The sequence below is a fragment of the Mytilus galloprovincialis genome, chromosome 6 (assembly GCF_965363235.1).
Source record: "Mytilus galloprovincialis chromosome 6, xbMytGall1.hap1.1, whole genome shotgun sequence".
Taxonomy (NCBI): Eukaryota; Metazoa; Mollusca; class Bivalvia; order Mytilida; family Mytilidae; genus Mytilus; species Mytilus galloprovincialis.
This window is the reverse complement of record NC_134843.1, coordinates 16,107,201-16,115,333: the sequence shown is the minus strand read 5'-3', so window position 1 is coordinate 16,115,333 and position 8,133 is coordinate 16,107,201.

The following is an 8,133-nucleotide window of genomic DNA, read 5'->3' as shown; positions in this document are numbered from 1 at the left end:
CAAAACATGATAAAATTTATTCAACACGCAGAAACAAACATAGTCATGATAGTCAGAATCTCACTTCATTTTGAAACAAGTCAATGAAACAAGTTATAGCAATACACTAACCAAAACATGATTAAGAGTTATTCAACACAAAATAAAACGTTGACAAAATACCACTTTATTTAGAAAGGATTATTATTATTTTTAGCAATACCTTATCCAAAACATAATTAAGATTTATTCAACACAAAAAAAAAATTGCTGTCTCACTTTATTTTGAGACAATGACAACAATTATACTTATAAGAAAACACTTGCTTACATAGTTGTTAAACACAAAACCAATTAAGATTGGGTGCGAACATGTAGGGTGTGAAAGTGAAAGGGGTGAAAATGAGTGGGCGCAAACGTGAATGGAAGCGAACGGACTCAGATTCAGACTATGTACCAGTGAGAAATATACAAGCCTTTCTACGGTATTTATTTGTACAATTCAGCTAGTCTTGACCTATTCATTTGTCTTAAAAAACCAGCCAGTTGTCACCTTCACTTCACACACACACACATATACGAATATCAATTATATGCTTACGATACATGTTGCATTGTTAAACTAATTACGGTATGTGAAAATCAAGACTTGCATAAAAACTATCCCAATATTAGAGACAGTGGCGTCATTTTTCTTCAGAGCTTTCAGCTCTTTGATTGACAAGCAACTATAGCTATTTGAATCACTGATTCAACCTATACTGTTATATTTTTGTGAAATTTGGGGTGTTGAACTTAAGATCTGAGGAAGGAGGCACACGAATTTTTGAAAAGTAATTACAAATATGCACACCCAATTTAAGGTGTATGGTGAAAGAGGTAGAAATCCATTAAAAGTTAAATTACAATTGAGAATATTATTATTTTTAACATAACTATTAACAAACAGTATCAAACATTTTGGTCTTTGTACCAGTTAACTTATTGTACAATCTACAATATTTGTCATTCAAATCACCAGTAGAAACTGGTAACTGCTGTTGTGTTCCTTGGTTTTATGTAACAGTATCTGTATTGGAAATTCATTGTATGTTTGACTGCTATATTGATAATGTTATGACTTGGATAAGTAAATATATACCCAACTATAATACTGTAACCTCAAGTGAAAAAAAGATGAAAGACTTGGTATCTCTATGTTATGTTAAAGTTAATTATGATTTTCAATAAAAAAAAAGTAGTAAAATATCTATGATCTATTTATATGTAGCATATATCGGTAGTCTTACTTTTCTTGATCTAGTATACGTTAGGATTTATGGGCCTGCTCAAGACTTCCTCTGGATGCGGGATTTATGGCATGTTGAGTTGTTTTGTACATTTTGGTCGGGTTGTCTCTTTGACAAATTCCCTGTTTCCATTCTAATTCAATGTAAATACCAAGACTAAAATTTCCCTAGTTACAGTTAACATTTACCAAACAGACAAATTTCATGATTACACAAACATTCTACATAGCCACATACATTACAAAATTGACCACCAATGAAAACGTTTTGTTATGTTATTTTATAATATTCACCAATGTATAAAGTTATTTGCATTAGTTATGTACCTCTTTTTACTGTCTTAAGATTAAATAAAAGATCTAAACATGTACATTTTTTTATGTTATAAAATTTTGATTATGCTGCAGTTATTAGATAGGAATAGCCTGTACAGACTGAGGTTGTTAGTTTGGAGTGTTCAATATAGATTGAGGTTTTATGATGGAAATGGTCTGTATAGACTGAGGTAGTTAGATTGGAATAGTCTGTATAGACTGAGGTAGTTAGATTGGTAGTGTCTGTATAGACTGAGGTTGTTAGTTTGGTAGTGTCTGTGTAGACTGAGGTTGTTAGTTTGGTAGTGTCTGTATAGACTGTGGTTGTAAGTTTGGTAGTGTCTGTATAGACTGAGGTTGTAAGATAGGAATAGTCTGTATAGATTGAGGTTGTTAGATAGGTATGATCTGTATAGACTGAGGTTGTTAGTTTGGTAGTGTCTGTGTAGACTGAGGTTGTTAGTTTGGTAGTGTCTGTATAGACTGAGGTTGTAAGTTTGGTAGTGTCTGTGTAGTCTGAGGTTGTTAGTTTGGTAGTGTCTGTATAGACTGAGGTTGTTAGTTTGGTAGTGTCTGTGTAGACTGAGGTTGTTAGATTGGAATAGTCTGTATAGACTGAGGTTGTTAGATATGTACGGTCTGTATAGACTGAGGTTGTAAGATAGGAAAGGTCTATATAGACTGAGGTTGTTATATAGGAATAGTCTGTGTAGACTGAGGTTGTTAGATATGTACGGTCTGTATAGACTGAGGTTGTAAGATAGGAAAGGTGTATATAGACTGAGGTTATAAGATAGGTATGATCTGTATAGACTGAGGTAGTTAGATAGGTATGGTCTGTATAGACTGAGGTTGTTGGATAGGAATAGTCTGTATAGACTGAGGTTGTTAGATATGTACGGTCTGTATAGACTGAGGTTGTTAGATAGGTATGATCTGTATAGACTGAGGTTGTTAGATAGGTATGATCTGTATAGACTGAGGTTGTTAGATAGGTATGATCTGTATAGACTGAGGTTGTTAGATAGGTATGATCTGTATAGACTGAGGTTGTTAGATAGGTATGATCTGTATAGACTGAGGTTGTTAGATAGGTATGATCTGTATAGACTGAGGTTGTTGGATAGGTATGATCTGTATAGACTGAGGTTGTTGGATTGGAATAGTCTGTATAGACTGAGGTTGTTAGATAGGTATGATCTGTATAGACTGAGGTTGTTGGATAGGTATGATCTGTATAGACTGAGGTTGTTGGATTGGAATAGTCTGTATAGACTGAGGTTGTTGGATAGGTATGATCTGTATAGACTGAGGTTGTTGGATAGGTATGATCTGTATAGACTGAGGTTGTTAGATAGGTATGATCTGTATAGACTGAGGTTGTTGGATAGGTATGATCTGTATAGACTGAGGTTGTTAGATAGGTATGATCTGTATAGACTGAGGTTGTTAGATAGGTATGATCTGTATAGACTGAGGTTGTTGGATAGGTATGATCTGTATAGACTGAGGTTGTTAGATAGGTATGATCTGTATAGACTGAGGTTGTTGGATAGGTATGATCTGTATAGACTGAGGTTGTTGGATATGTACGGTCTATATATTCCTGTTGATGCCAAATCGACATATATGTCATTTCAACAATAGAATATATCATAAATCAAAATTTTGCATTCTACACTACACTAGATGATTAAAGCCTTATAACATTGTTGACCATCGGTCATCTAAGTGTTTTTGAAGCAATGCCGTCATTAAAAGTATTTAACTTGATGAATTTTCCTTCTTTGAAAGAAAACCGTCTCACAGAGGCAAACAACGACGTTGGAAAGACAAAATAACTGAACAAGAACGGCTCAACCCTTTGTTTGGCATCGTAATTTATCAGAATAATATAATAAAAACACTTCCGACATATTCGTCAGACTGTTAGTTGAAAAATGCTTTGAGAAAGTTTCGCATATTACGAATGTTCGAATGTAAATGTTCAATTTTTAAAAACATAGGGGAAATATTTTACAAACATTTAAGGACTGAAATCGTGTCATTAAACATTTATATGGTGCATTATTGACGGACACTTTCAGTCGGCTTCACATAGTTTTATTTTTAGCTAAAGCTTTTTAAAAACAGAATTAACGTTTAATAATTGCATGATTTAGTTCAGCGACAAATATTTGATACTTATAATATAAACATAAGGGGATGTGGTTTAAGCCAGTCTTCTGAATCTATCCCTAAACATTAAATGCAAGAAACTAATCTTCTTACATGTACATTTAATACACACAAAAAAGTACTGCTCACATGGTTCATGTATTCAGACAGCACGACAATGATGCAAGGTTAAAATATCGCGACATAACTCGCCTTCTTTTGTATATTCAGTAATTCAATGTAATACCAAAGTGTTATACTTATCGAAAAATAAAAGTTATTGAACATGGGAAAACAAATTATTATAACTGACCTTTCATTACCATTTTAGAGAAATTATTTACGAATGCTGTGCCAGACAGTATTTTTTACGAACAACTTTGGGCTATATATTACATTTTTAAAGTAAATTTTATAAAGTTATTTCTCATATTGGATTTCAATCAACTAATAGATTTTTTTAAACACGTAAGATTATATTTATCATTGAACACTTATCTGTTGCTGGATATATAACACTTTTTTATCCTGAAATTTGGCATATATTTTACCAAAATTGGTTTGCACAATATTATTATAAATGTTCACATTAGTAGAAAAACAAAAACAATCGAAGATAAAATTGTGACCAGATAAACAAATGTACGCCCGACAATTCTGTGCCTTTCAAAACATGGTTTGGTAAAATCCACCCATAAATACTCATATTTATTTTTTAAAACTGTTATGATATAAAAATATATAGCCAAAATTTGTAGGCGGCAAATACTTTACAATCTTATCTTGCAATTCAAAAAAGAACTTTGTATAATTGCACGAATTCAACAGCATCAGTTAACTTTACATTTATGAATCTCATTGGAATACTATGATGCAAATTTGTATAGAAAGATTTTAATCAGTCAATATAGTATTATCAAAATGTTCACCAGGTCACCGCCTTGTGAATACCGTTCGGGTAGAAAAACTACTTTATAAATCAACATGAAAAAAATAACGCAAAAAAAGACAGCGTCAAAAGAGTTATTGCTTATTTGCAACGTCGAAACTTTTTATTAAAATCTGGCATAAAGAGGGATATACTGAGGTTGTTAGATTGGAATGGTCTGTATAGAATGAGGTTGTTAGACAGGAATGGTTTGTATAGACTAAGGTTGTTAGATGGGAATAGTCTGTATAGACTGAAGTTGTTTAATATGAATGGTCTGTATAGACTGAGGTTGTTAGATTGGTTAGGTCTGTATAGAATGAGGTTGTTAGACAGGAATGGTCTGTATAGAATGAGGTTGTTAGATAGGTATGATATGTATAGACTGAGGTTGTTAGATAGGTATGATATGTATAGACTGAGATTGTTAGATAGGAATGGTCTGTATAGACTGAGGTTGTTAGATGGGAATGGTCTGTATAGACTGAGGTAGTTAGATAGGCATAGTCTGTATAGACTGAGGTTGTTATATAGGTATGGTCTGTATAGACTGAGGTTGTTAGATAGGAATGGTCTGTATAGACTGAGGTTCTTAGATAGGAATGGTCTGGATAGTCTGAGGTTGTTAGATAGGAAAGGCCTGTATAGACTTAGGTTGTTAGGCAAGGCCTGTATAGACTGAGATTGTTAGATTGGACTCGTCTGTATAGACTGAGGTTGTTAGATAGGTAAGATCTGTATAGACTGAGGTTGTTAGGCAAGGCCTGTATAGACTGAGGTTGTTAGGAAAGATCTGTATAGACTGAGGTTGTTAGGCAAGGCCTGTATAGACTGAGGTTGTTAGATAGGTATGATCTGTATAGACTGAGGTTGTTAGATAGGAAAGGTCTGTATAGACTGAGGTTGCTAGATTGGAATGATCTGTATAGACTGAGGTTGTTAGATAGGTATGGTCTGTATAGACTGATGTTGTTAGACAGGAATGGTCTGTATAGACTTAGGTTGTTAGGCACGGTCTGTATAGACTGAGGTTGTTAGATTGGATTGGTATATATAGATTGAGGTTGTTAGGAAAGTTATGTTATGTATAGACTGATGTTGTTAGTGCCACATGCAGTGATTTTTTAATTCCAACGCTATGTTCCGTCTGAAGAAAATACCAAATATTTTCACCTTTAACACAAGTATACGTGTGAATAGTTTCGACCATACAGATTGCCTTACCTATGTTCGATCGAAATTCTCAGCCTCTTTTAAATCGAGAAATTTAGAAAAAATGTCTTAACCCACTGTCCTATTTGTTTTATACGTATCGGGGGTTAATAATAAACAATTATTTTTTTTATTGTAGCTACCTTTTAGTACATCCAAAGCGCCTCTCAGACTCTTCCTTTCTTTAATAGAATCAAAGCGATTAGCCTTGGTGTGTAGCACTGTTTCAGAAGCAATATCATAAGCAGTTTCTGTTGCCAGGACTTTCTAGTCTGATGTACTGGATATTTTGCAAAATAAATACTATTCCGAAAAAATTTAGAAGAACTGAATACCTCGTTTTTCTAAAATACCTCGTTTTACTAAAATATGGACAACATATTGACAAAACTTCAAAAATATGCGTGTCAGACGTAACCGACTATACGCATAATCACTTTGGCAGGGGTGTTTGTGTTCAAGTACAAAGTTGAAGAGCATTGAGGATCCATTATTTTTGTAGGTTTGTGCCCAACATTGTATCTCTGTACTTATGAGTTTGGATAGGAGACAAAACTTTCCTATACAGTGAAATGATAACAAGCAATTTAACAAAATCTATAAATGATTTAATATTTAAATGCTAACAATAAATGGCGTGCGACTGTGAAAATCCTGCATTTAGGAATAAATTTCCTATTGAAAAAATGAATTCATAGATTAAATCCTTAACTCCATTTGTTCATGTATTTTCGGTCATTATTTGCATCACCCTTGCACATTTTAGCATAAAGGTAATCTTTCAGCGCGAACCCTATAAAAGTGGATATCTCTAAGCTATTCATTATCGGTTTCGATTCAACAAAAAAGTGAATATGTTTGTTTATTGATACCATGTATATTTATACATATAAAATCGGTATTGAAAAAGAAATAGCCGATTTGTGTCTCACATTGACGTGGATTTTTTTTTCTGACTGAATGCTTTGGAATATGACTTTTATATTCCCATATTGGCCTTTTGGGGGCTCTTTTTAGCATTCTGTTCGGTGTGAGCTTATGCCCGTGTTGAAGACCGTACTTTAACTTAGTATTGTTAACTTTTTATACATTGTGACTTATATAGAGAGTTGTATCACTAGCACGCATACAACATCTTCTTATTTATACACCTTCTCTCTTGAACGAGCAAAGACACTGACAAATAATCTGTTCAGTCAGGATACATTCATGACAAGTTTAACACAAATGATCATTGACATATTCGATTTTTATTTCAGTTCTCTTACCGATTTTTACCTTTACCAATATAGACCTATTAAGGACTTTGATCACTGAGCAATATGATGATGTTAAATTCAAAACAGGATATCACTCCAGATGTTAGAGTCTATTTTTTCCACGCGTTAGTCTTCTGTGTTCTAGATTGTATGTATCTCCTTTGTCTTGCAATGTTTCTTTGTCTGTTAGTTTTTTAAGCTTGTCTCTTTCGGGTTTTGTCCTCTGGAAAACGATTTCGGACTTCCTTATTGACATGTTTGGTTCATTTATCTTTTACTCTTGATTCAGCATCGATGAACTTTGTTCAGACTATAAACTCAGCCTTTGAGAACCTGGATCAATCAATAAGCTCAGCCTTTGTCAGACCATGAACTCAGCATTCAAGAACCTTTGCTAGACTATAAACTCAGCATTCAAGAAACTTGGTTAGACTATAAACTCAGCATTTAAGAACCTCTGTCAGACTATAAACTCAGCATTTAAGAACCTTGGTTAGCCTATTAAATCAAGATTTAAGAGCTTTGGTCAGACTATAAACTCAGCATTTACAAACCTGTCAGACTTTAAACTCAGCATTCAAGAACCTTGGCTAGACTATAAACTCAGCATTTAAGAACCTTGGCTAGACTATAAACAAAGCATTTAAGAACCTTGGTTAGACTATTAACTCAGTATTTAAGAGCTTTTGTCAGACTTTAAACTCAGCATTGATGAACCTCTGTCAGACTATAAACTCAGCATTCAAGAACCTTTGTTGGACTATACTCAGCATCCAAGAACCTTGGTTGGACTATAAACTCAGCATTTAAGAACCTTGGTAAGACTATTAACTCAGTATTTAAGAGCTTTGGTCAGACTATAAACTCAGCTTTCAAAAACCTCTGTCAGACTATAAACTCAGCATTCAAGAACCTTGGTTGGACTATAAACTCAGCATTTAAGAACCATGGTCAGACTATAAACTCCACATTTAAGAACCTTGGTTAGACTATAA